General features: G+C 38.6%; 1 long non-coding RNA gene and 1 pseudogene across 2 annotated transcripts in view; both read right to left on the bottom strand.

The window, feature by feature from the left end:
• Positions 1 to 1,019: 1,019 nt before the first annotated feature.
• LOC143652321 (uncharacterized) overlaps positions 1,020 to 27,988 on the bottom strand; it is a 29,002-nt gene continuing 2,033 nt past the window's right edge. The window contains exons 3-6 of one of the 2 annotated variants that reach the window (XR_013160564.1): positions 4,308 to 4,403; positions 3,499 to 3,621; positions 2,603 to 2,756; positions 1,020 to 1,276 (exon numbers count right to left, since the gene is read on the bottom strand). This is a non-coding gene — a long non-coding RNA (uncharacterized LOC143652321). Of the gene's footprint in view, positions 1,277 to 2,441; positions 2,757 to 3,498; positions 3,622 to 4,307; positions 4,404 to 27,988 lie in introns of those variants that run through there. The other variant, XR_013160563.1, reaches the window with a different exon arrangement.
• LOC143652690 (serine-threonine kinase receptor-associated protein pseudogene) lies at positions 23,045 to 24,662 on the bottom strand (annotated as a pseudogene).

Below are 27,988 nucleotides of genomic sequence, written 5' to 3'. Positions count from 1 at the left end.
GGTTGACACCCTCTTTCAGCATGAAAAAGTTAAAATGGTTGTTGCTCAGATATCCCTGAAAATTGAGAGAATGATCAAATGAGAGGGTGGAGGTTCAACTGAGAAATTAGGATTTAACAAATGATTATGACTACTGACTCATTATATAGATACTTCTTTTTAGTTTCTAGTGTATTAGAATAGCCAGAAAGAAATTGTTGAATTGTAACCCAGTAGCCTTGATCTTTGATAATGATTATATAACTCTATGGCTTTTATTATGTGACCATGTGATTACAAAAACCTTCCAATTGACATTCTCTTTATCCAGTGTATGGGTAGGCAAGTAATAAAATAAAGACATGCATGAAAAGAAAATAGGTTGGGAATAAGAGAGGGTGGGTGGAATACCCCTATATAAACTATGGACAATAGTTATAGTACTACTTTAATAATCTTTAATCAATCATAACAAATGTAACTCTGTTTAAAAATAGTAGAATTGCAAAAAAAAAGTGTTGTCATCAATTGTAACAAATTTTCCATACTAATGCAAGCGTTGCTGGTGAGGTGGTTTATGGGAATCCTGTACTTTATGCATGATCATTCTGTAAACCTACAACTTTTCTAATATAAATTTTTTTAATTAAAAAAAATCTAAACTACATAGTCTAGGGTTTCATCTTAAGTAGTAAGGGATTACCTGGAATGCTGTGCTTGTGGCTTTTCTGAATCCTCTTCAGATTAGGGATTCACCGTCAGCAGTGTTCTTCCTCTTGACCATCTGGGTTCCAGATGACTGTTCTCCCAGATGTCCCGGTTTGCAATTTTTACAGGTTGGAATTTCATCCTGGCTGTCCTAAGGCCACAACCTTTCTGTATCCCCATTCCATGCCCATATTTTCAGCAATGTAATTAATGTGCTGTCTAATTTATTTTCCTGGGACTGTGATTATGCTCAAGGTATTGCAAAGCTTTTTACGATAATTACTGGGAAAAGGCGTGGAGAGAGCGAACTGTGCATGTGGAGTGAGGTGTAATCTGGCCCTTGGTCACTTAGATATTTAAAAATCTCTCCAACTGTGTCTGCCTTTATTTGCATTTCCAAATTCTCAGGCAAAAGGGCCTTTCAGTTGATTGAATAATGGGTTAATGGAATTCTCTAATTAAATCCAGATAGTCTCTTTGTGAAAGTGCATACTTGACACTTTCTATCTTGATCATTATAATTGCATTCTGAGGAGGCTGTGGGGGGGCTGCCTTGAAGAAGCAACTGTCCTGTATGAAGGTAAAAACTCTGTGATAGAAGGAGAAAAACAGGCTCAGAAATACCAAAGGCTATGCATTTCGAGATTGTTATAGTGTTAATGAGTGCAGAGACCCACTCTGTTCCGTTGATCACAGTGTGTCTAGTATATATGCCTATCACTCTTCTCAAAGCTAGGCCCTTTATACTCAATAACTACTTCTTGAATGAATGAATATATGCAGCTGTGTGGGCATACTGACATATTTGAAATATGATACTTGAACCTAGAGCATGAGAAGTTTCTGGATATAGCAGAAGCTAAGTTTGATTGGCTCACAAGTCTCTCCAAATATGCACTCCCATCATGAACCTTCTGTTGTGACTGGGTGACCTGTCTCCTCAACAAATTCTGTGCCTTCTTAACAGCCATCTCATTTCTAACTGTTATGCCATATGTCAAAAACTTTGATATAACCTGATCCCTTAATTGCAACACTAGTTAATCTAAAGCACACCACTCTTCCTAGCTGTACATCTTTATGCTTAACTCTAATCTTTTTTTCTTGTTTAACTTTAACCTTAATCCTTGACTGTGAAGGAAGACTTTGTGTTGTGGTGAGAAAAGTATTGGAGACTTCTGGGTTTGCCCTCTACAAACACTTAGATATAAAAATATAGCATATATATATATATATATATATATATTTACTTTTGTTTATGTAAGAAAATAAACAATACAATTAGACCCACAAAAATGTATATCTTAGTTAGCTTAACCATAGGCATATTTAAATAAAATGTCCATATAATCATTGCAAAGTCTGAGCACACATTATTTTTTTTTAATGTATGAGCTTACAGGAAAGAAAAGTGAATCTTTCATTAGCCATCAAGAAAATTCAAATCAAAACCACAATGAGATACTATTTCACACCCACTAGGATGGCTGTAATTTAAAAACATGGAAAATAACAAATGTGGGTGAAGATGTGGAGAAATTGAAACCCTCATGCATTGTTGGTGGGAATGCAGAATGGTGCAGCTGCTGTGTAAAACAGTTTATTGGTTCCTCAGAAAGTTAATTATAGGAATACCATATGGCCCAGTAATTGCACTCCTAGGTATATAACCAAGAGAACTGAAAACATATGTTCACACAAAAACTTGAGTATGGATGTTCATAACAGCATTATTCATAATAGCCAAAAAAAGTGGAAGCAGTTCAAATGTACATTCACTGATGAATGGATACATGAAAGGTGGGATAACCATACAAAGGAATATTAGTACAACTTAGGCCACTTCTCCCTCCACAAAAAAGTTGATGACCTGGTATACTTCATAAAGCTTGCCCACTAGGAGGATTCTACTTACGATTATCCTTTACAACCTTGATTGCAGCTATAGTGGAGAAACAGTCCATTTTTAGTTCCCAGCAACAAATTGAGACATTCCATTCATGAATCAGAGCTAGTTTCTTCCCACTTAACTGGTCATATGGAACTCCTCATGAGACCTTAGGTCTGAGCTGAGGGAGAAGCATTAGTGCAACAAAAGTAGGTGGCATGGAGGTTTGGAACACGTGATAATATAAATTATTTGTGCTCTCAAGTTCTTTTTGGTTTCGTTCTAAATGTACCAATTCCACCATACAATGGATTGTTGCTGTGCCTCTCAACCTTATGTGGCAGGACCCAACTTATAAGGGTCACACTGTCACTACATGTCTGATAGTCTTGCACTTGATCTCTACCAAGTCTCACAAGCCTGCCAGGGACTGTGGTTTGAATATGGATGGCTCTATGCTTCAGATAATGTGGCTTTATTCCAGAACCTCAAGGATTTATGCTGCTACTCCCCTAACAGAATTTGTCAGCGATTTCACAAATCACCTTATCTACCACAGATACTTCTAGTCCCATTTACCCTGCTGAGTTATAGGACCCCAGAAGCAAGGCTGATTTTGGACCTGCTTGAAGAGATCCCTCCTACTTGGGGCCCAAATCAAAACCAGAAGCTTTCTGTTTCATCCGATTAATTGAATTGAATGATATTTCCAAGCATATGTGTTGTCTCCAAAATCCAGAGAGGCCTGCCAAGTATTGTGCTCTCTGTTTAATGGTAGGGAATTTCATGCACAATTCCTTGTCTGTTACCTTGGATAGGATATTTCAGCATGCCCCAGACCACTGGACAGCTGAAAATGTCACAGATGTGACAGGGTCTTTTTGGGATCTTGTAGGGTTTACCTCCCACCCTCTGGCACTTACCAATTACTAGCTTTGATTAACATCATGTCATCAATACAGTGGGTTAGCAAGAAGTTCTGCAGAATGTCAAGATGATCAAGGTCCCTTTGGACTATATTGTCACAGTGAGCAGCAGAATTCACTCTGTTGAGTCAAGACCATGAATGAGTACTTCTTTCCACCTTAGTTAAATGCAAACTGCTATTGATGAAAAAGAATGTATTACCAGGTCAATAGATACATAATAAGTGCCACCGGCTATCTTGATCTGTTCAGTAAAATACCAAATCTGGCACAGCCGCTGGGATTGGGATTACCACTTGTTTAAATTCATAGTCATCTACCATCATCTAATTTGATCCACCTCATTAAATGAGGACATACCCCCCAAATTGTTTACATCCTTTGATTGAGACTAATCTCTGCTATTACACCAAGATGAAGTATGATCTCTAATTTACTATCTTGGCTGGGAAGCAGGGTCCGTTTGGCCTTTCATACCATAATGACTTTTACGCCACAGGTCTGGGAATCAGCTATTAATTATATTAATCTCAGTTAGGCATTCAGGACTGGAAAACTGACCACAGGGTGCATGAACAAACCCACTGGACACACTGTAAAATGGACTTATATCACCTGTCCTCCATATATCTTTGCCCTACGCATGGGGGACCATGATGGCATTACTGGGTCTCAGATATCAGTGTCAGCTCAGACCCTATATCCATTAGCCTTCAAACATATGGATATTCCCCTGCACTCATTTTACACTTGTTCAGATAAATGGCTATACAACCCTCTGGGGAAAGGATTGGGGGAATACTTACTGCATATACTTGATGTGGCATTGCAAGTTCCTTCTTCAAGGGGGTCAGGCTTTTTTCAATCAAGTGCTTTAAGAACTGGTTCAGATCTAAAAAAAACTGGTGAGAGAGATCATGATATTTTCCATTGCAATAACCTTCTGCTCACCCTCTCTTTTTTAAAAATATTTTCATTGATAAACCTTATAATATAAACATTTAATATATGGTGCTCATCCTCTCTTGATCTATTTTGATAAAATAATTTAAGCAACATCCTCATTGGCTATCTGTTTATCTCACTTCTAGGAACATAATTGTCTGTTAGCCATTGCCCTAGATTCCCATGGGTTGGAGCCTCATGATTTTTGTTCTGGCCTTGCTATTCATTATAATAATTATACCTACATTGGGTCTGACAGTTAAGTGCTGCCACCTGGCCTCCACTATTCCACATTGACACAAGGGACCCCAGTTCTATAAAATATCTCATACCATCAATCCTGCCCTACAGAGAACAGCCACCACTGAGTCCCCTCACTAGCATATTCCTCTAATGAAAGAATATCTTCTGGGTCTTCTGAGGGAACTCAGTAAACTGAGGGGTCCTCTGATATTATACCAAAAATCCATTAAAACATGCTCAGATGGGGTTATCTATCTGAGGCCTTTGATCCCTTCCTTAATACTTCACAAATGTATCTCCATCTCATTTCCTATTGACCATCATTGGTTTCAAACTTCAAGGAGTCACTTCAGCAGCATATTCAGATAAACTTTTTGCCAAGATGCTAAATCTGAAATGGGAGCATCTCCATATCACTAAATCTTTCTTTTCCAGCCTTATATTCCAACTTCTTTGGTCCAGCAACCTCAAAATCCATTCCCATGCATCTTTCTACATATATTAGACATTTTCTGCAACTCTTGGTGAATAATACTTTTTATTTCATAACAAGGACAATACTTCTACACTCCAGCCTTGCTGAGACCTGACCCCGGTTGTTGATCTAGAAGCATTGAGGGGTGGCAACTGGAGGTTGTTCTCCTAGTCCAGAGGGTTCCAGGTTCTCAAAGGCATCCCAAATATCCTATTCCAATCTCAACTTATCAGGGCCCTAATTTTAGTATAGGAGACTTGTTATAGCTGGGAATTTATCTTCCTTTGCTACTCTGTCACTCTTGCCATCAGATCTTTGTCTGATTTTTAGCACAATCTGTCCTCTAGCTGCAGGATATAAGGGTAATTTAAATGTGCATGTCCTATGGTTTTCACACTGTCTTGATTTGTTAGTAGACTGACAGGAATCTGCTTTTTTTTTTCCTTCAGGATTTCTGTAGCAGTTAACAACAATCAATTCCACCATTTCTATAACTGTCCCTTTATCTTGAAAGTACTAGAGCTATTGTATAAGCATTATATCCCCTTCTGCCTGTATCCCATCTCAATCTATAGATAAGAGCTTAAACTGTGATGTTATCTCAGGAAAGCTGTTATCACCACTCCACTTGTCAGTACACACCATCTTGCTGGTGAATGATACAATTTCAGAGTCCCAAATTGAGGATCTGTTCCCTAGGATCACTTTTGGCACCAGTTTCTCAGGGTGAGAGAAGAATCTGAGTGCAAGTGGCTTATTTGGGAGGTGATCCCAAATAGCACTGGTATGGAGATGGGGAAGTGAGTCAAGAAAAAGAAAGAAGGCAATAGAGGGTGTATTAATGATTTCTGCAGGGTTTCCACTGTAGACACCTGGAATTCAACCTAACTCTTTCTGTTCATCAATGGCTAGGATTTATTTCCAGGGACCTTAGGTTCCTAGCACTTTTGGCTCACCCCATGCATGAACCAAGCAAAAGCCCTTAGGGAGAGAGTTGCAGATGCTTGCAGTGAGATGGCATTGCTTTGCATGGTATGCCAGTTTGAAAGTAGGTACCCCAGAAAAGCCATGTTTTAATCTTGATTCAGTCTTGTGGGAGCAGCCATTTCTTTTAATCCTGATTCAATACTGTAGGTGGGAATTTTTGATTAAATTATTGCCATGGAGATACCTAATTGTGGATGTGACCTTTTGATTAGGTGGAAATGTGACTCCACCCATTCAAAGTGGGTCTTGATTAGTTTACCGGAATGCTTTAAAAGAGGAAACATTTTGGAGAAATGACTGAAACCTCAGAACAAACAGAGAGCCGACAAGAACTTCAGAACAGAGCTGACACAGAGGCCGACACTTGGAGAACAGAGACACTAATGTTTGGAGGTTCTTGGAGCCCAGCAGATGTTGCCATGAGATGTTAAGCAAGCCAGAACTTAGAGAGAGCCAAGAGAAGCCAAGAGACGAAAGCCAGCCCCAGAGAAGCAAAGTGAAGAACTCCTGCAGGAACAGAGGCTTAAAGCAACAGAGCAAGGGATCAGCAGATGCCAGCCACGTGACTACCCAGCTGATAGAGGTGTTCTTGATTCATCAGCCTTTCTTGAATGAAGGTAACCTCTTGTTGGTGCCTTAGTTTGGACAATTTTATAGGCTTAGAACTGTAAACTTGTAACTTATTAAATTCCCCTTTTTAAAAGCCATTCCAGTTCAGGTGTATAGCATTCTGGCAGCTTGCAAACTAACACACACGGCGATGGTGATTATGAGTTATGGGATATAGATGTTTCACTGACAGCACACACTATGGTAGATTAGAAAAAAGCTCTCCCCCTCCATCACCCCTCATATAAAGGAAGTTTCTCTCTTTTTGCTTGCCCTTTGCTTGAAAAAAAATATCCTCCAAGAATTTGTAACCACAGGCCTGTATGTAGCATGGGCTTGCTGTTTAAATTTATACTCCTTGAGTGGTTCAGAAACCCAAGCTAAGAAATTAATATAAAATTTATCCTGAGCCAGTTATGTGATATATAGCTGTGTGATATCCACAGGAGGCTTGGCAGAAGCACATGAAGAAATAAAAATTTCTTCTTTCAACTTCATTCAACAAAAGGAAATGATTTTTGATAAAGTCAAATAACAGGACATAATGCAAGCATTAAAGTAATACTTATTTTATAAGTATTATATTATACATATTATAATAATACTTATAGGGAGATATGCTTATACTAGAGTGCTAGTGTAGGGGAACACAAAATTGTAACTGTGTGGAAAAAATATAAAGATGTATAGACACAACTGCATAGAGGAAAAAAGTTTAAGAAAATATATTAAATTGTTAACAAAACTGGTTGGTAGGTTTATGGGTGATTGATTTCATTTTATTTTTTATAAATTTCAGTAATGTATCATTTAGGATGCTTTCTGTGGCAAGAAATGGAAAACCTTGTTCAAATTGGCTTGGAAAATGAAGGACACTTATTGGCTCATAACTGAAAAGGCTAGAGGAGGGGTAAACTTGAGGACTAATTTGGTTCAGAGGTTTAGCAGTGCGATGAGGAACCCAGTTTCCTTCTTTCATTCTGCTCTGCCTTCAATGATCCCAGCTTTGCCCTAAGGCTAGCTCCCTTCATGGTGTCCAAATGGCTACAGCAGTTCCAGGCTTTGCATTCACACACCTTGCTGCCCAAGGAAGAGGACACATTTTCTGGCCTCGAACTCAGTAAAAGAGGAAATTTCTTTCTCATAAGCCCCCGGAAAATTGACACTTGAGGCTCATTGGCCATATTGTGTCATATCTCCATTCCTGAATCAAAATCCTCATTATCTTAGACCAAGCAGGGACCACCCAAAGCAGAAGAGCTACAATATGGAGGAGTGGATACTTGAGCAAAAATCTAGATATTGTTAAGAAGGGGAAAGAGGGGAATGAATTTTGGCTTGGCAGCTAATACATGTATTTAAGTATATTCCAGATTTGTACAATGATCTTGTATTTTTTTAGGAAGTTTAAATATCATAAATGTAAAAATGATCTTGAACATTCACAAGAATAATGTCCTATAAGCAGAAAAAGAAACAAACCCCTTTCACTAGCCTTACATATAGTAATACACAGAATGAGCCCATCATTCTGAAATAAGCTTTAACATGATACTACAATTAGATATTTAATGAGTTGTATGATACAGTTATCAATCTCTAAGTGGACCCCCAACCAATCAAGGGGGTCACTGGGCATTGCACTGCATCGGTGACCTCAGGCACAGTTATAGTCATATTGCTTAGCAGTCACCATCAACTCATGTATACTTGTTCAGTATATTTCCAGGCACCAGTCCTGGGTTCCCACCAGCCAGGGGATCCTCATATCCAGTCCATCACTGGGCCAGGACAGACGGCTTCCCACCACATGACATATAGTTTCATAAGAGGTCAGGACTGTCATTGTCAAAGACCAAGGGAAGTATAGGCATAGCATAGAACAACAACAAAAAAAAATCCAGCAAAAGAATCTTCGGTCCTCTAATGCATTTAGTGAAGAGAGACAGCTTTGGTGAAAGACAAACTATTGCCAAAATGAGCTCCATCATTTATAGGTGTGTGATCTTGGGTAAACTACTCCACCTTGCCAAGCTTCAGCTTTCATATCTTATGAAATAAGCAATACAAGAATTGAAAATTGGTTGTATAAATTCATAGGAAATGTAAATAAAGTGTCTAGCTCAATTCTTGGCGCATGGCAGGGAATTAATCAGTGATAAATATCTTTTGCTATCGTCTGGTAGAAAAATCTCAGACAATCCAGAGGCTTTCAAACACATTTATAGGAAAATCAGCTCTCTGATTTCTGAAGTAAGGAAACTTAGCCATTGGCCTCTCCATAATTTCAGTCTCATTTTGGGCTTGAACCATCCATTCATCCATGCTGCCCCTGTCTCTATAAATATAATGGCTGACAGGCACTAGGGCTGGAAGCAGCTCTTCCTGAGCTAGAATTTCTGACAGCTCAACTTCTACAAGCTGTTCATGAGTTATTTCAAGGGACACTTTGCTGTCAATCACTTACTCCTGGAAGTGGACCACATGAGCTTGCTGTGTACCCAGGAGCATTAGAAGGGCTAGAGCAACATTTGCTTCTTGGAAATTAGCACACTAGTTCATGACCCATAAAAGGAAGTCAAGGAAAGGACTGGGTTGCTAAAAAGGAAACTATTCTTACCAAGAACCCCATGTTTGTTGGACAGCATGTTGCCTTGCTGAATCCTCACAAGAACCCTAGGAGGCAGATAATACAGTCCCTTCATACAAGTGAAGAAATTGAGGCTCAGCAATACTGAATAACTTGCCCCAGCTGGTAAGGAGAGAAGCTAGGTTTCAAGCCTAAAAGACTACAAAGTTTTTACAGGGTTTTTCATAGATGGGGTATTGATATTTCAGATGGGAAATTTCCTCATTGCACTATTCCTAGTGTAGAAGTGCATTTGTGAGTCTGAATATATGTGCTCCTATCTGAAGTTAATAATGTTCATCTATGCACTGTGTGTGCATGAAAATGAATGTGCCCCTGTATGAAATGTGCCCTAGAGTATCCGCTGCAGGCACAGGTCCAAGTCACCCCCTCTCCCTACTCTGTCTCTTCCTCCACATTCAATCGGTTTCTGTAAGTCCTTCCTAAATAGATCGCACACTCATTCCTATTCTCTGTCACCATACATTGCCCTACATAATGCCTTTTCTTCTCTCATCTGGACCCTTGCAACAGCCCTGACTCCATTCTTGGATACTACCAATTCATTCTCCATACTGTTACCAGCATGATCTTTCTAAAAGGCAAATCAGATCATATCACCCTCTAGCTCAAAATGGGCTCAGTCATTGCCCATTGCCTTCAGTAGTTCATTAGAAGCAGACCCCTGAATCTAAATGAACTCTTCAAACAGAAGTGCAATCTAAAAACAGATAAATGCAGAACTGCCCTGTTGAGTTATGTAGACTCCTTAGCAGGGCACCTGAGGTCTTTCATGTCTGTCCCCTGTCTACCTCTCCTTTTAACTCTACAGAAGCAGTGTGGCTTTATGACTAAGTTCGAGGATTCTAGAACCAAACTGCATTTAAACACTGGTTTTGCCACTTACTGGCTGTGCAACCTTGGGCATATTTTACCTCTCTGTGCCTGGGTTTCCTTGACTATAAAATGGAGCTAATAGTTTCTCATGGAGTTTTTTTTTTTTTTGAAGACTAGATGAGTTTGTACTTGTGAAGCACTTAAAATAGCTCCTGGTACATAGTAAGCATGTTAAATATTGTAAATGTTAACACTACTATCTTTGTTATACCTCAATCCAAGCCAATCTAAACTTCTACAAGTTCCATCCCAACCCTCCATTACTTTGTGCATTGTATGTGTACTTGGGCGGGAGTGCAGAGCTTGGCTGTAAGACAGACAGTCATGAGGATACTTGAGAAAGGAGGGGGATTTATCATAAGGACACATGTGGACTGAATCTGGCATCGAAAGCTGTCTGAAATCCAAGGTGGCTCTTGGCATCGGGCATTCTAACCAGGTCTTTCTTCTTTAAATACTGCTACATCATCCTCCTATTCTGACTGGATAGTCCAAGCTGTATTCTCTAAGTTCTTGAGATCTCCAATCTGGTTAGCTAAATTCAGTTTCCATGGCTCCTAATTGGATAAAGCTCTTTGTGTCTGGCTCTGTAAGGTACTGGCTACCTATCAGGAGTCACCCACCTCTGATCCAATCAGTAGCCACCCTCTTTCAAGGGATGGCTTTGCTTCTTGCTGTGGGTGAGGTAGCTAGAAGGGGCATCGTAATCATGCATCTAATGTAACATCCTGTGACCTACACCTGGGATAGCCTCCTACCTTCTTCTATGCTCTGCAAACTTTTATTAACCAGTGAAGCTTCAATTCATGGACTACTTCCTCTGTGAGACCTTTCCTGATTCTCCCAGGCAGAACCAGGTGCTGTTTTTATACATCCGGGGCATGGATACAACCCTCCATTACAGGAACTATCTTAATAGTGTCTGTAGTTCTGTCTGCCTGTCTTTTCCCAAGAGTTCCTGGTGTATCTGTAAGCATCAGGGGCACAGTAGGTGCTCAACAGAAAATATTTATTAAAGGAATGAAAGAAAGCCAGGTATATATGCAAAAGAAGGTAAATTTCAGCCCATTATTTTTTATTTGCTGACATTGTGCCTTTTCTACAGAACTAAGACAAATTCAAATTGAAGAGGAGAAACAGAAAATTGAAAGATATAGATTTCATACCTGTGGCATTTTCAAACTCTCTCCTACTAAGTGTAGGCACAAGTGCCTCTCTCATGTTGGCTTTCTCTGCTCCTTCCAATTGGAATGTCCTTTGAAGAGACCTCACCCCTTATCTACTTGGTGAACTCCTATTCACTCTTAACTGGTCCCTCATATGTTAGCTCCACCAGGAGCAACTCTTTGATCACCTGTTCCTCCCCATCTAAGATACTTTCTTCTCCCTGCTCTGTTCTAAGCTTGTATGGTATACTGTACCATTCTCATTATGTTTCTCAAACAGAATGGAGATTTTTTTCCTTACATAGCTGTCTTTTCACCCAGAAAGGGGTTCCTTGAGGGCAGGGGACAGGACCTTTTATTTACAATTCATTTAGAGCTCCAATGCACCCAGCATAGTCTTTGGAATGGTGTACTCAATAAATGTTTGTTGAATGAGTGAATAAATGAACACAGGGTGAGCAGCTTTTCCAAAAATGGCAAAAAAAATCCTCAAACCCAGAGAATTCTGGGGAAGATGGTGGAGTAGGGACTTCCAGGACTAAGCCCTTCTTCCAAAACAACAATTAAACAGGAAGGAACTATCTAAAGCAACTATTTTAAAACTTTAAAGGCCAATAGAACCCTGTATAGCACCCAGGGAAGAGCAGGAGGAAGAGGCAGATAAACTATGGTAAAGAACTTTAACTGCTCTCTGTGTGGTGACAACCAGCACCCATCACCCACTCTTGCAGCAGGCTTCCACAGGGTCCAGTCCCTGGTTAGCTGCTGGTGATGGAAAGGGACCTAAAAATACTCTTCCCAGCTGATTGCTGATCATGGCTTTTGATTAACGGGTTTGGATCACTGGGAAAAAAGCTCTGAGGGCAGCTATTGGTTTAACCTAACCTGGACAAAGGCTGGGCAGCATTATTTCAACCCTTCCCAGATTGGAGTGAGGAAGTGAAGAGTGAAAGACTCAGTGCTTTCTCAGGGCTATGAAGGACAGTTAGCTGAAGGGCTGCATTTACTGGGCAGGGTAGGAAAGCGCAGCTTTGGGGAGCCATTGGAGAAGTTTTGGAGTCATTCCTTATACCCTCCACAGGGCACTTTGGAGCCAGTCTGAGTCTCCTTTGTGGCTTCCTTGCCTTGTTTTGGCTGGAAATGTCCTACCTGGAGTATCCTCCTTACAGAATTTGTCCTCCAGACAAAAGCAGCATGAGACAACGAAAAGTGTAAGAAAACTATAGAGGCGGACTATCTTGGACAAAGGCCTGCTGGCTTCAGATACAGGGAAGAGGGAGGTTTGTCCCCTGGAAAACAGAGGGGATAACCAAACTCCTGTAAACAGGGAACTCCAAAACAACTAAAAAGCCCAGGAAATATTAGAGGCCTAGTAAGGCAAGGAAAACCCTGTACTTAAATTTGCCTTGGGCAAACTTTCCAGACAGTAGGGCTGGAGATGGAGAAAATCTCTGCCTTATCAGCTGGTTACAAAGCAAAGAAACAGACATCCCAGGGAGTAAATCCCAGAGTTAATATTTTCAAATATTAAAAAATACAGCATGAGAGAAATGCGAAAAAATAAAGTGTCAGTGGCTGAGGGATTTCAAACAGAGTTGAGAGGTTATCCTGGAGGTTATTCTTACACATTATATAGATATTCCTTTTCAGTTTATGGTATATTTGAGTGGCTAAACGGAAGTACCTGAAACTGCAGAGCTGTGTTCCAGTAGCCTTGTTTCTTGCAGATGATTGTATAATGATATAGCTTTTACAATGTGACTGTGTCATTGTGAAAACCTTGTGTCTGATGCTCATTTTATCTAGGGTGTGGACAGATGAGTAAAAATATGGATAAAAAAATAAACAAATAATAGGGAGAACAAAGGTTAAAATAAATTGGATAGATGGAAATACTAGTGGCCAGTGAGAAGGAGGGGGAGGGGTATGAAATGTATGCGTTTTTTCTGTTTTCTTTTTATTCCTTTTTCTGGAGTGATGCAAATGTTCTAAAAAATGATCATGGTGATGAATACACAACTAGGTGATGATATTGTGAGTCACTGATTGTACACCATGTATGGAATGTTCATATGTTAAGAATATTTGTGTTTGTATGTTGTTTTATCAACAAAAATATTTTTTTAAAAAAGGACGGCATGCAACAAAAGAGTACAAAACAAAGAAATAGAAAATACAGAAAAGAAATTAAAGGCATCCAAATTGGAAAGAAAGAAGTAAAACTGTCACTATTTGCAGATGACATGACCTTATATTTAGAAAATATTTAGAATATCCTGAAAAATAATAGCAAAGCTAGTTGAGCTAATAAATGATTTCAGCAGTGGTGGAATACAAGATCAACATGCAAAAATCAATGGTTTTGATCAGGGAATCCCCTGATACTGTGTCAAACTTAGGGACCCAAATCCATAGGCCACGCCCTCAATCACGAGGCTTACTCTTGTGAAGCTTATGTAGGTAGCAGAGAAACTTAGACTACCTACAGGCATGCTTAAGAGTTGCTTCTGGAAGACTTCTGTTGTTGCTCAGAATGGCCTCAGTCTCTCTAAGCCCAACTCTGCAAGTGAAATCATTGCCCTCCCTTCTATGTGGAACATGACAGCCAGGGGTGAAAGTCTCCCTGGCGACATGAGAGAGGACTCCCAGGGATGAATCCAGACCTGGCACCATGGGTTCAACAATTCCATCCTGACCAAAAGGAGGGAAAGAAGTGTAACTAATAAAGTATCAGTGACAGACAGAGTTCAAATAGAGTCGAGAGGCTACCCTGGAGGTTGCTCTTATGCAACTTCAGGCAGACCTTGCTACCTGTCATAACCTGCCAACCCCCAACCAGGACCATTCCAGCCAATCCTAAAGAACATCTAGGGCAATATATAAGATTCCACAAGGGTTCCAGGCACTAGAGTAACTTTTCAGAAACCTACAACCTCCAGAGGGGTCCCTGGTCCAGATAAGTCCTGCAACCTAGCCCAGCCTCTCCAGAACATCAGATAGTTCCATCTCCCTAACCCATATTAGAGACAGACCCTTCCAATATAAAAAAAATTAGAATTCTTATAGCCCTAACAACCCCAAAGAGACGTATGGAAAGATCAAAGGTGATGGTGGAATTATACATAGAAGATAGGACTTAACAAATGAATATGAACGCTGAATCATTAAACTGATATTTCTTTCAGTCTCCAGTATTTTAGAGCAGCTAGAAGTAAAAACCTAAAATTGTGAAATTGTAACCCACGTCAAAGTCTGAAATATGTTCTACAACTAATTGTGGTGCTGTGCTTTGAAATTTAAAGTTTTTTTGTACACATGCTATTGTTCACAAAGAAAGTAGGGGGGAAAATCTATTGTGATGATAAAAAAAGTATTTAAGCCCTCTAGCCTCCCATATTCTGGAGCAGCTAGAAGAAAAAATATGAGAGGATTGTATGGTAGCCCATGACAAACTCTGGGATCTATTCTATAACTACTTGTTGAAGAGTGCTTTGAAAACTATTGCTTTTTTATTTCTTTGCTTTGTTTGTATATTATGCTATACAAAAAAAATAATAATAAAAAAATAAAATAAAATAAATCAATGATATTTCTATATACCAGTAATGAGCTAGCAACTAAAAGAATCAAATATCTAGGAATAAACTTAGCAAGGATTAAGTAAAGGACTTGTACTTGGAAACTACAAAACACTGCTAACTCAGAGCAGACCTGGATAAATGGAAAGACAGTCTGTGTTCATGCATTGGAAGGCTAAATGTCATTAAGAGGTCAATTCTACCCAAATTGATCTACAGACTCAATGCAAGAACAATTAAAATTCCAACAGATTACTTTGCAGAGCTGGAAAAACTAATTATCAATTTTACTGGAAGGGTCCTTGAATAGATAAAAACTCTTGAAAAAGAAGAATAAAGCCACTTCCTGACTTTAAAGCATATTATAAAGCTACAGTGGTCAAAATAGCATGGTACTGGCATAAAGATGGACATATTGATCAATGAAATCAAATTGAGAGTTCAGAAATAGACTGTCAGATCTATGGACAATAGATTTTTGACAAGCCCACAAGCCCACTCAACTGGGTCAGAACAGTCTCTTCAATAAATGGTGTTGGGAGAGCTGGATATCCATGACCAAAAGAATGAAAGAGGACTTCTACCTCACACTCTATATAAAAATGAACTCATAATGGATCAAAGACCTAAATATAAGAGCCAGTACCATAAAACTAGAAGAAAGTGTAGGGAGATATCTCCAAGATCTAGTGATAGGCAGGATCTTCTTAGACTTTACATCCAAAGCACAAGCAACAAAAGAAAAAAAAATGGATAAATGGGAACTCCACAAAATCGAATATTTTAGTATTTCAAAGGACTTTGTCAAAAGGGTGAAAAGATAGCCTACTCAATGGGAGAAAATATTGGAAACCACATATTTGATAAGGGTTTAAGATCCAAAATATATAAAGAAATCCTACAGCTCAACAATGAAAAGACAAATAACCCAATTAAAAAATGGGCAATAGACACGAATAGACATTTTTATAAAGAGGAAATACAGATGGCTTAAAAAGCACAAGAAAATTTGCTTAGTTTCACTAGTTATTAGGGAAATGCAAATCAAAAACACAGTGAGATATTGTTTCACACTGACTAGAATGGCTATTATTCAAAACAAAAACAAAAACAAAAACAGAAAATTACAGGTGTTGGAGAGGATGTGGAGAAATAGGAACACTGCTGCTGGTGGGAATGTAAAATGGTTCAGCCACTGGGGAGGATGGTTTGGTGGTTCCTCAGGAAGCTAAATATAGAGTTGCCTTATGACCCAGCAATCCTGCTACTAGGGATATACCCAGAAGTTCTGAAAGCAGGGAAGCCAACAGACATCTGCACACCAATGTTCATAGTGGCATTATTCACAATTTCCAAAAGATTAAAACAACCCAAGCATCCATCAACAGATGAATGGATAAACAAAATGTGGTATATGCAGACGATGGAATATTATTCAGCTGTTAGAAGAAATGAAGTCCAGAAGTATGCGACAATGTGGATGAATCCATGAGAACACTATGTTAAGTGAAATAAGTCAGAAACAAAAGGACAAATATTGTATTATCTCACTGTTTTGAAACAATTAAAATAAGCAAACTGATAGGGTCAGAATCTAGAATATAGATTACCACAGGATAGGTAGGGATAGGGAATGGGATATTAAGGCTTCAAATTTACAGATTTCCTATTTGGAATGATGGAAATTTTCTGGTGGTGATGATACTAAAATTTTGTGAATGAAATTAATACCACTGAAATATTTATCTGTATATGATTAAAAGAGGGAAATGCTAGACTGTATATATGGTAACAGAAAATACGTTTTTAAAAAGCCATGGTATTACACTATACGACCAGTGAGCCATAAGTTAACCATGGACTTTAATTAATAGTGCAATTATAAAAATGTGTTATAAATTGTAATAAATGTTCCATACCAATGTAAGGTGTTGGTTGTATGGTAGTATATGGGAATCTTGTATTTTACTCATGATTGTTCTATAAACCAACAGTTTCTTTAATTAAAAAAAAAATCCTCAAACCCTTTAGCTTAGTCCTTGAAATGTAATTTTCTTGTGAGCAGATCTGCTTTTCTTATTTTCCCTCCTCATAGTTTTCACTATTTCCCTGAGCACATTTCAGTTGCTTAATGGGGGTGAGGTAATCCAAAAATATCCACTAATGTGCCACCTGTAGAAAATTGAGACCTGGTGTCAACATGGTTTTTGGATAATCATTTTGCCCAAACAAGGTCCCATTTCTCACATTTGAATGAAATATGAAATTCCTCTACCATCCCTGGATTCTTCACGCTTTCCCCTTCATTATCTTCCTATCTACATTTTCCAGGTCTGACAAATATACATTACACAAAATGCTAAAATGTGTCTGCAAGAAGTATTTTTCAAGGCGAAGGAAAGCTTCTTCTCAATGTTTATTAGGTCAAAAACATAGATTCCTTACACCATGCATGAAAAATAAATTCCTGATATATTAGACTGAAAAACTATGAGAAGGGAAAATAAGTAACTATCATTTTGAACTTCCACAAAAGAAAAATTTTTTAAAAAAACAAGATGTAAAATATCATAAACAATAAAGGCAAAAAATAATAGGTTGTATTATATTAAAAATAAAAGACATATCATAGGCAAAGTTAGAAGATAAGTAAAACCTTGGTAGAAAATATTTGCAACATATTTAAAAGATAAGGGATTAGGATCTGGAATATATAAAGAACTACTACAAATCAATAACAAAAAGAAATCCAATAGAAAATTGGCAAAAGATATGAACAAGCAGTTCACATAAAAGGGAAATAAAATGGGCAATGAGCTTATGAAGAAATGCTTAATTTCATTAGTGATCAAGGAAATGCATATGAAAAATAATGATTAGGCTCTGTGTCGCTGGCAATAATTATAATCTTACAACATCAATATTGAAGAGAATGTGGGAAAATGGGAATTTTTAACTGACTGGATACTAACATAAGTCATGTGGGAAAATAATGTCAATTTTTAATAAAATGAAAAATGCATACATTATGTGACACAGAAATTCTACTTTCAGGTTTATACCTTAAAGAGTAATTTACACAATGGTCACAAAGAAACATATAAAAGAATATAGCAGCATTTTTTGTAATAGTGAACATTTGGAAGCTTTCAATGGCTTAGCTTAAATTCCCCCCAAAACACAGACCAAGACAAAGTACTGCATGCAAATAGTTGATTCTGGGAAGTAATTCCAGGAAATAGAAGTGAGGAGACTGGGAAGAGTGGAAAAGGATGAAGAAAAAGACAATCCAAGGGGCGGTGTCTAGTTGGTCACCACTGGCGGCAACTCTAGTAGGGTTCCATTACATTAGAGACTCCTTTGGGAAGCACATGGAAAATGCCATGGAATTGTTTGCCATGGTAAATAAGAGGAGAGGAGCACATTTATCAATGGGTCAAGGGTTCTTGCTTCCATTAGTCAAGGGTAGCCACATGGGCTGTTAACTGCCTCACACTTCCAGTTTGTGCATATGATGGAATGGCTATGTAGGCCCCATTGGAGCTCCCAGAATATTCTTTTCATCTTTCCCCCCATATTTTCTTCCTCTTTACATTTTTATTCTACATTCTGGGAGAATTCCTCAACTTTTTCTTCCAATTCTTCTATTTTCTTTTATATTTTGTCTAACATATCCTTTATTTTCTAAGAGTACCCTCTTTTCTCTAATCGCTTCTTTTCGTAACAATCTGTTCTGTTTTATGTAAGTAATAGCATCTTACATTTTTCTGGAGATTTTAATTGGTTTTAATCATTTTTCTTTTCTTTTCTCTGTTATTTCTGTTCTCTGGAGTCATTTATCCTTCATTCTAGTCTCTCTTGTATAGTAGAGATTTTTCTTAAACATCTAATAATATTAATTATTGATACTTATTTCAGCTGATTAAAGCTATACAACAGGTTGGATTTTAGAATTGATGAACTTTGCTTTAGATTACCAGATGGGAAGTTTGCTTTAACTCTGAGTGACCTCGAATGTCAGATAAGCAGGAATTATTCAGTTTCTCTATGGATGAACCCTCTGCCTGTGGCTGGGTGTTTTGTACTCAAGTTTTGCAGGGGTGCTCCATTTACAGACTTTCAATTAACCAAAAGAAGGTAATCCCACTCCAGCTCCTGGCTTCATGCAAGGAACCTGGCTCTATTCTGCGCCTTGTGGCCTCTTTTTCTCCTTTGAAGTCATTCTCACTGCCACACTATCTGAGTCCAGACCTGGAGCCTGACATACTTTTGGCTCCATCCCTGCTCATGGATGTGAATTTTTGGCCCCAGAGATGCTTGCCTTGTCTTTAATTCCAACTATCTCTTTTGGTTGGTTATCTCTTCTTATATTTAACCAGTCATTGCCATGTATCTGGATATGAGACAAGTTGTTGAGGAGTGAACTTAACTGCACTACACTGCCTGGAAGTTATCAGACAACAACAAAATTATGAGAAAATAACAAAGCCATTTTTATTCTGAAATAAAGCATTGTTCAAAAGTTTTTACTGCTCTGCACATTTTCCTGATTGCCCCCATTTGCATGTATCACTCCTTTTTGGACTAACGCAATATTGGGTCTAGACTTTTTTATGGAGTACCTTTCACATAACACTGAAAATTGTTTGTCTTCATGCCTGCCCCTCTTCCAGACTATAAGCATTTTCAAGAGAAGAGTTGTGTCTTACTGTTTGTATCTCTGGCATCTTGCTTAGTGCCTGGCACAGAGTAAGCCCCACAAATACTTGCTAAATAAATGAATGAACAAATCAGTTGAACTGACATGACCACTCCAAAAAACAACAAGAAAAAAACTCACTCTTCCTCTGGGTCTCTCAAGTTATCTCTAGAATTGTCTCTTGTGGAAAGCATTATCATGCAGAAACATATTGTGATGCATTCATAGTAAATGCACTTGGTTTGAGGAAGCAGTCCAGGTAGCAGTGACTGCTTCCTGGAGCCCTCATGTAAAATTGACCTCCCAACACCAGCCATTCCTAATCTAACATCTGCTAGAAGCTTAGTCACAATGACTGCAGACTAAGTTATTAAAATATTCTTCACAACTAAACTGAAAAATGCTTCTGCTGAGTCACCCTTGAGCATAAAGCATTTTCTTTATGATGCTTTCACATACCCTTTGAGTCATAAATTGTAAATAACACAGCCTCACTCTATAGAGGTAGCTTAAATGACTTCTCCAGGGTCAGGCAACAAACGATGGCATAAGTTATGCATCAAACTGGAAAAATATTCAAGGGGGTCTTCCTGCCCATGCTCCTACATTTGACAATGTATTTAGGCTTCAGGATTAGAAATTGTCCTAATATACGCAGCTACCAGATAAAGATCTTGAGATACAATATTTTTTTCTTTATCTCTAACTCCATAGAAATTTTATTCTTGTTTCAACTTGTGTGGAGAGAAGAATAAGAAAGAGTTATTAACCATGACCCCCATGTTGGCCCTTTTATCTTGAGTGATTTTTAATTCATTCCCCTCTCTCTCTTCTATATTAAAAATTTCAATCATTTAATTAAAAAAATTATAGAGGATCTAATATGTGCCAGGAACTCCAGATTCCAACATAAATATGATATAGTCCTCTCATTAAGATGTGAGCTCAGAGTCTTTCTTTAGTGTTTGCTGGAAGTTCATATTTCTGGCTCTCTAGCCCAGCTTTGTAAAATATGCTCCCCAAATTTTCTAGTTGGCAAACATCCCTTTACAATAATACACTTAGTATTTTCTGTGCTTTTTTTTGGTATGCTGTATGATGGGGGTCACATTTTATTCTTTTTCTATGTGAATATCCCTTTATTGCAGCACAGTTTGCTGAATTTTTGTTTATTTGGTTTTTCATTTGTTTGTTTGCTTATTTGTTTGTTTATTTGGGAAGTACATGGGACAGCAACTGAACCCGGGTCTCCCACATGGCATGTGAGAATTCTACCCCCTCTGCACCCCCTCTCTGTGCTTTTAATAGATGAAAAAAGTCAGTTTAAATCTCTCTTCGTGTTGTGCCAATGATCACTAGCCTGTAGACAGGTTGGAATCGTCTGTATCTAGTCATGTTGAAATCCCTTCAATGACCCAGAATGGACCAGTTAGGTTTTGGCATGTGAAAGGTACTAAGTAGAAATTTGAAAATAATTGCTTTCTAGCAGTGAATACAAAGTTCCATAGAAACATCTCCTCTTCATACAGCATCTCCTGACCTGGCATCATGCAGACACTTCATCTGTTTGAGCGAAGTAAACAGGGCTCTTTTAGGAAATCCCACAGTCATTACCAGTGTCCTGTCGCTCACTGCCATTCTGGGTGGTCCTCAGAACTGTTGCTGAGGGACACGGCAGGCAGAGTAAAGGTGCGGCTTCCTCTGTCATCCTGTCACCTGGGGGACCCAAGCACACTGAAGCCATCACTTCCTTTGCTGAAGCAATATCGTAGGGAGACAGAAGATATATGGAGTCCCCAGTCTGCTTTGAAAAGGAATTTCTAGGTTTTCCAAACTAGTCCTGCGGTCTGCCTCCAACAATGACACTGACAATGTGTGCAGCCAGCATCTCTCTGTGTCACTTTGGCCACCTGCTAGAGTTACATTGAAAAAGAATTTGAGATAAAAAAAGATTTTCTGAGAAATAAATTATCTTTTTTTTTAACTTCAGGGGCTAGGTTTTTCTAATTGGTAACAACTGCTTAGAAGGATATGCAAGCTCATTCATTCATTAGTTCTGGCCACAAATGTTGCTGTTCTGCTGCAAGTAAGTAAGGCGCTGGAGGGTCCACCTTGGATGTGAGAGTGACTTCTCTCTCCTCTGAATGCCTCTTGTACCATCTTCTTTTTTTGTTTTTTGTTTTTGGTGCATATAAATCTCAACTTCATTTATGGTAAGTCAGACTCTGATTAGAAATATGTTTGGAGGACCAGACATACAGTAAGTTGACATAAAAGTATCAATACCCTATGAAACCTGTATGCTTTCCCCATGATGTACGCTTTTGGCTGCCACAGATCACAGTGCTTTCTATTGATAACCACAAATCCTCAAAAATCTAACCTTATTCTTTGGTCCTAATTTTGTTAAGGAAAATTATCAGGACTCATTCACAATATGAATAAGGAGAGAAAAAGCAAAATTGGCAGAGATATTATTAATTTGTCTAAAGCATTTACAAATTACAAATTTAATATCCTCTATGTTAAAAAATGAATTACAAGAGTAAATAGAGTTGATGCAATTTATAAAATGGTTGGTAAGAAAGATTTCTGAATGCAACCTCAACTTAAATGATGAAGAATAATAAAATTCAATGCTTCTTAAGACAATGCAGGTCTACATTTATCACATTTTCATAAAAATATTCCTATCTGAATAAAGACACAGAGAACTGCGCATTAATGTGCACTCAATTTGATACAGTTATAATGCAGAAAACCTTCTGGCTATTTCCATTCAAAAATTCAAATCTATCAATTTTTCCCAAGAAAGAAGACACTGTCTTGTTTTAGAGGCATTGTATTTAGATAACTAAAAACAATGAGATGTTCAGAAGCAGTATACAATGAAAGAGAAATCAAACCAATTACCTTATCATGTATTCCCTCTTCTTTACAACTAAAGCAAAAGAGGTTTTCTGTTCTAAGCGAAAAGTCAGAAAACTAGGCCATTATATTTTTTCTCCATAATAACATAAACAGCTATAAGAAATCTAATTGTAGTAAGAGAAATTGGATGTTGGCTTGCACATAATCATTCAAAAAGACAGTAGGTTGGTCATTACTATGAGAGCATTACTCCATTTGCCTTCTTCTGATATTCATAAGAATTTTCACTTACAGGTAACACCATATTAGTTAGTTCCAGCACTGGAGTTAATTGATATTCCCCATTATTTACTGCCATGTTTTTCTCGAGCAGAGAGTAATTCTGGAATGCTGATGCATTTCTTCGCTTGCTTGTTTTAGTCCATAAGTTTATACCATCTGTGGCATATGCCTGATGCTCAGGCCTTAATTTCAGAAGTTGAACTATAGAGGGAATCTGAATTCTCTGAAGGAATTTCTTCTCTCTCCCCATCTGTTGTCTCTGGAAAACTGACCTTTGGCTTTGCCAGTTCACCACTGTTTTCTTCAAGAAGCACACATTTATAAAGGCCATATGTTTTTCCAACCACAGTTTGCTATAATCTCAATGTTCCAACTTCAGAACCATTGGCTTAGAGTTCTCCATCAGAACTAAATCTCACACAGTAATTAGGACCAAAGTGTCCTTTGTAAGATTCTAATTGTTCTCTTCATTATAATCATACTTACACAGTTTAAAATCTTCACCACCTGCAACAAGTAATTCTTTCTTGGGATGAAGAGAGGCAGAATTGATGGTTACAGGAGTTTCAAAGGATTTAGTTGACTCCAAACTTACTGTACTGTGAAAAGCAATAGAAAGTACATGATGTATTAACAAAATCTCTCCCTCAGGAATATATTCCATACTACTAACAGACATATTAAAATGTAGAGATTTCACTTCTTTCATAGTAGCCTGATCCCAAAGGCAGACAGTTTTACCATCAGCTAATAGAATCTGTTTATTGTCACTGTACCATAGGGCCTTTTTAATATTAGAGGTGTGACCACTGATATCCTTAGGTTCTGATTCAGTTTGTTCAAGTCATATATATGTAACAGTTTATCCTGTCTCTCAGTGTATTAGTCAGGGTTCTCTAGAGAAACAGATCCAACAGGAGATATTTGTAAATATGAGATTTATAAAGGTGTCTCATGCAACCATGGAAATGCAAGAGTTCAATATCCATAGAGCAGGCTGTGAAGCTGGTAGCTCCAATGAAGGGTCTGGACGAACTCCACAGGAGAGGCTCACTGACTGAAGAAGCAGTGAAAAGGCTCTCTTCTTCCTTAAAAGTCTTCAAGTAATTGGATTATCTCACTGGTGAGAGATATGCCTTAGTAGATAGCAGATGTCATCAACCACAGATGCAATCAACTGGCTGATGATTTAATATACCAGCCTTCCGGTTTACCAACCAGCCATGAAATATCCTTGTAGCAACTGCCAGGACGGTGCTTGCCTGACCAGACAACTGGGCATCATCACTTGGCCAACTTAGAACTTAACCATAACACCTAGTTAACAAATAATTACTATCTTGAGTGAAATCTACAGATTTGACAATGTGTTTAAGAGCCAGGGTCATCAGTTCATCTCCTAAGATGGCATCCCACACTTTGGCTATGAAATCTGCAGCTGCTGTAGCTGCTTTGGTGGCATGCTTATTCAACGTTCAGCCCAAATAGCACCCTATGACCCAGAAATGTTCTAATACAGTCTCCTGTATCTCCCTGGCATAGCCCGATAGGTTTACCATCTTTGCAAATGCTGATTAATAGCCATAAGATGTGATGCCACTGAAGGCCAAATCAACCACGGGTCTGTGTGGCTGGAGCAGGTAAGTGGCGTCTGCCTCATTGCCACGGCTGTGGCGAACCAGTGATCTGGCTGATGAGCCGAGGGTCATTGTTGTTTTTATTTCTCCTCAACTATGATGTGTCTGACTCCTCTAGGCCTCCCTGCCCTACCTTGTACCATCTTCTTCTATGTAAAAATATGTTTACGAGGACAGGGGCTAGCTAGTTTGTCACCGTCTTAGTTTGAGTCCCCCGAGAAGGAGACCCTGGGACAAGGATTCAAGTACACGTAATTTATTTGGAAGATGATCCCAGGAAATACTGGTAGAGGAGGCTCTTAGGGAGGGGAAGGCAGCTAAAAATGGAGCATTGTCCAGCAAGTTACCATCATACGTAACTAAAGCTTAATCCCACTGGGGAGCTCAGAAATGGGGTACTATACAGACCTCAGAGTTCTCCTATCTGAGGATTGAGTGAATTGGGGTATTTATACATGAATTTTCATCAGTTACTGGTTGAGTTCTGCTCTTGTGCAACATTAAATGGATATCCATATGGGAAAAAATGAACCTCAATCTAGACCTCATTCCAATACCCAAATGCACAATTTAATGCAAGAAGGATCATATGCTTATATGTAAAAGTTATAACCATAAACTTTCTAGAAGAAACATAGGAGAATATGTGTACAACCTTGGGACAGACAGAGATGATTTTTAGGTGGGACACTGTGCTGATTTCAAAGTATTATGTACTCTAGAAAAGCCATGTTTTAATCCTGATCCAATCTTGTGGGAACAACTGTTTCTTTTAATCCTGATCCAATATTGTACTTAGAAGCTTTTGATTAAATTATCTCCATGGAGATGTGGCACACCCAATTGTGGGTGAGACCTCTGATTAGATGGAGATGTGACTCCACCTATTCCAGGTGGATCTTGAATAGTTCACTAGAATCCTTTAAAAGAGGAAACATTTTGGAGAGAGCTCAGAGCTGATGGAGAGAGAGCAGACAGAAACTTCAGAGCAGAGCTGACACAGACGTGGACATGTGGAGAACAGGGACACAGATGTTTGGAGATGTTTGGAGCCCAGCAGATGTTGCCATGAGATGTTAAGCAAGTCAAAACCTGGAGAGAGCCAAGGAAAGCCAAGAGATGAAGGCCAGCCCTGGAGAAGCAAAGTGAGGCAACACCACAGGAACAGAGGCTGAAAGCAATGGAGCCCAGGAGCAAGGGACCAGCTGATGCCAGCCATGTGACTTTCCAGCTGACAGAGAGAAACTCCAAATATCATTGGCCTTCTTGAACCAAGGTATCTTTCACTGGATGCCTTAATTTGGACATTTTCATAGGCTTAGAACTGTAAACTTACAACTTAATAAATTCCCCTTTTGTAAAAAGCCATTCCAGTTCTGGTATATAGCATTCCAGCAGTTGTAAACCAACACAGACACAAAAAGCACTAACAAAAGAAAAACAATTTATAAATTAGACTTCATCAAAGTTAAACACTTCTGCTCTTCAAAACATTTAATTAAGAAAATGAAAAAGCGAGCCACAGACTGGGAAAATATTTTAAATATATATATGTGATGAAGGATTTGTGTCCAGAATATATAAAGAACTCCCCCAAATCAAAAATGGCAAACGATTTGAACAGTCATTTCACAAAAGAAGATACACAAATGGCCAATAAGCACATTAAGTGGGGCTCAACATTATTCATCATCTGGGAAACACTAATCAAACCTGTAATGAGACAGTACTGCACACATACTAGAAGGACTAAAAGGACTTGACAATGTTAGCAAGGACATGGAGCAACTGGAGATTTCATACTTCACTAGTGGGGTTGCAAAATGATAAAACCATCATGGAGAACTGTTTGACAGTACCTTATAAAGTTTAACATATATATCTCTAGCACCCAGCAATTATAATCTTAGATATTTACTGAAGATAAATGAAACTATATCTACAAAAAAGGCTTGTACAAGAATGTTCATAGAAGCTTTTTAAAACATTGGAAAAGAACCCAAATATCTATCAACAGGTGAAGAATAAACAAACTGTGGAATAGTCATACAGCAGAATGATAGAATAATGCGATTCAGCAATAAAAAGGGTTGAACTACTGATATATGCAACAATGTGGGTGAACCTTTAAAAAAAGCAGCAGCTACAAAAGAGTGCATTCTATATGACTTCACATATATGAAGTCCAGGAACAGGGAAAATCAAGCTATGGTGATAAAAATCAGACCAGTGGTAGTCGCTGGGAGTTGGAAATTGACTGGAAGGAAGAGCTTAGAAGGGAACTTTGGGGATTTTGGAAACATTCTATATCTTGCTTTAGATGGTGGGTACATAAGTGTGAATAGCCGTTAACTCATCTAACTCAACATCTAATTGAACATGTAAGAACTGTGCTTTTATTTTAGGAAATTACACCTTTTAATATATATTAGAGCTTTATCTTTTAAAAATAAAACACAATGACCATTAAAAATGTGGAATAACTTGCTCAATGTTCTGCCCCCAATTAAATGTAAGTTTCAGGAGGGCAGAAGTCATCATGTCTATTTTGTTCTCTCCTATATACTCGGCACCCAGTACAGCCCAGACTACCTCGAGTGCTCATCATATTTGCTAATTTCACAAGTTTTTAACAGCCTCGGTTCATTGAGCTGTGGCATTATCATATTCCTTTTGCAGACATGACCTGTTCTTGGCAGACATTAGAGGCCCCAGAAGCTTGAGCACAGGTGCATTGTCTAGTAAGAGAGTTTGCAGGTGGGAACCCAGCAGGGCCTTGGATGTCCTTGGGCACTGACAGGGTCCCAGCTGTGAGTACCATCTGCTCCTGTGAAGGATGTCTGACAGCAACCACAACCCCAGACATGGAGTGTGAGCACCTCGGAGGCTGAATGTCGGGCTTCCATTCCCATTCACCCTCTCTGTAGGAAGCCCACAGAAACTCACAACCCTGGAACTAGAAAAAACCAACATGTGCACCATTTTGTAATTTACCAAGTGTTTTCCCACATATGATTTATTTTATCCTTCCAAAGATCCTTTAAGATAGTCACTTATTAACCTTATTTTACAGAGAGGTTAAATAGCGCGTCCAAGGTCACACAGCTGGCCAGAGGCAGAGCTGAGATTCAAACCAATTTTCTAACCATTTACTATTTTATTAAACACAGTTCTGCTGTGTCATTTAAAGACTTCTGAAGCAGTTTCTGAAATCTTACCTCCTCTAGTAAGGTTTACTGGACTAATGGAGAGTTAAGTGACAAATCTCCTTTGTCTTTAATCCAATTTATCCTATTTGCCCCTGAGAGATTTCCATTCACCCTGCCTGGAACACCACTATGTAAATTTTCTATGTTCATCACCACCTTCCAAGTAAAATCCACACTCCTTAGCTGTTTGTTCAGTGCTGTTCTGATCCAACTGACCTTTGTAGCTTCATTTTTTCCGTTAAAAACAATCCTGCATTCTA

Source organism: Tamandua tetradactyla, chromosome 12, assembly GCF_023851605.1.
Source record: "Tamandua tetradactyla isolate mTamTet1 chromosome 12, mTamTet1.pri, whole genome shotgun sequence".
In the NCBI taxonomy this organism is placed as follows: domain Eukaryota; kingdom Metazoa; phylum Chordata; class Mammalia; order Pilosa; family Myrmecophagidae; genus Tamandua; species Tamandua tetradactyla.
This window is presented reverse-complemented; position numbering and strand designations above follow the sequence as displayed.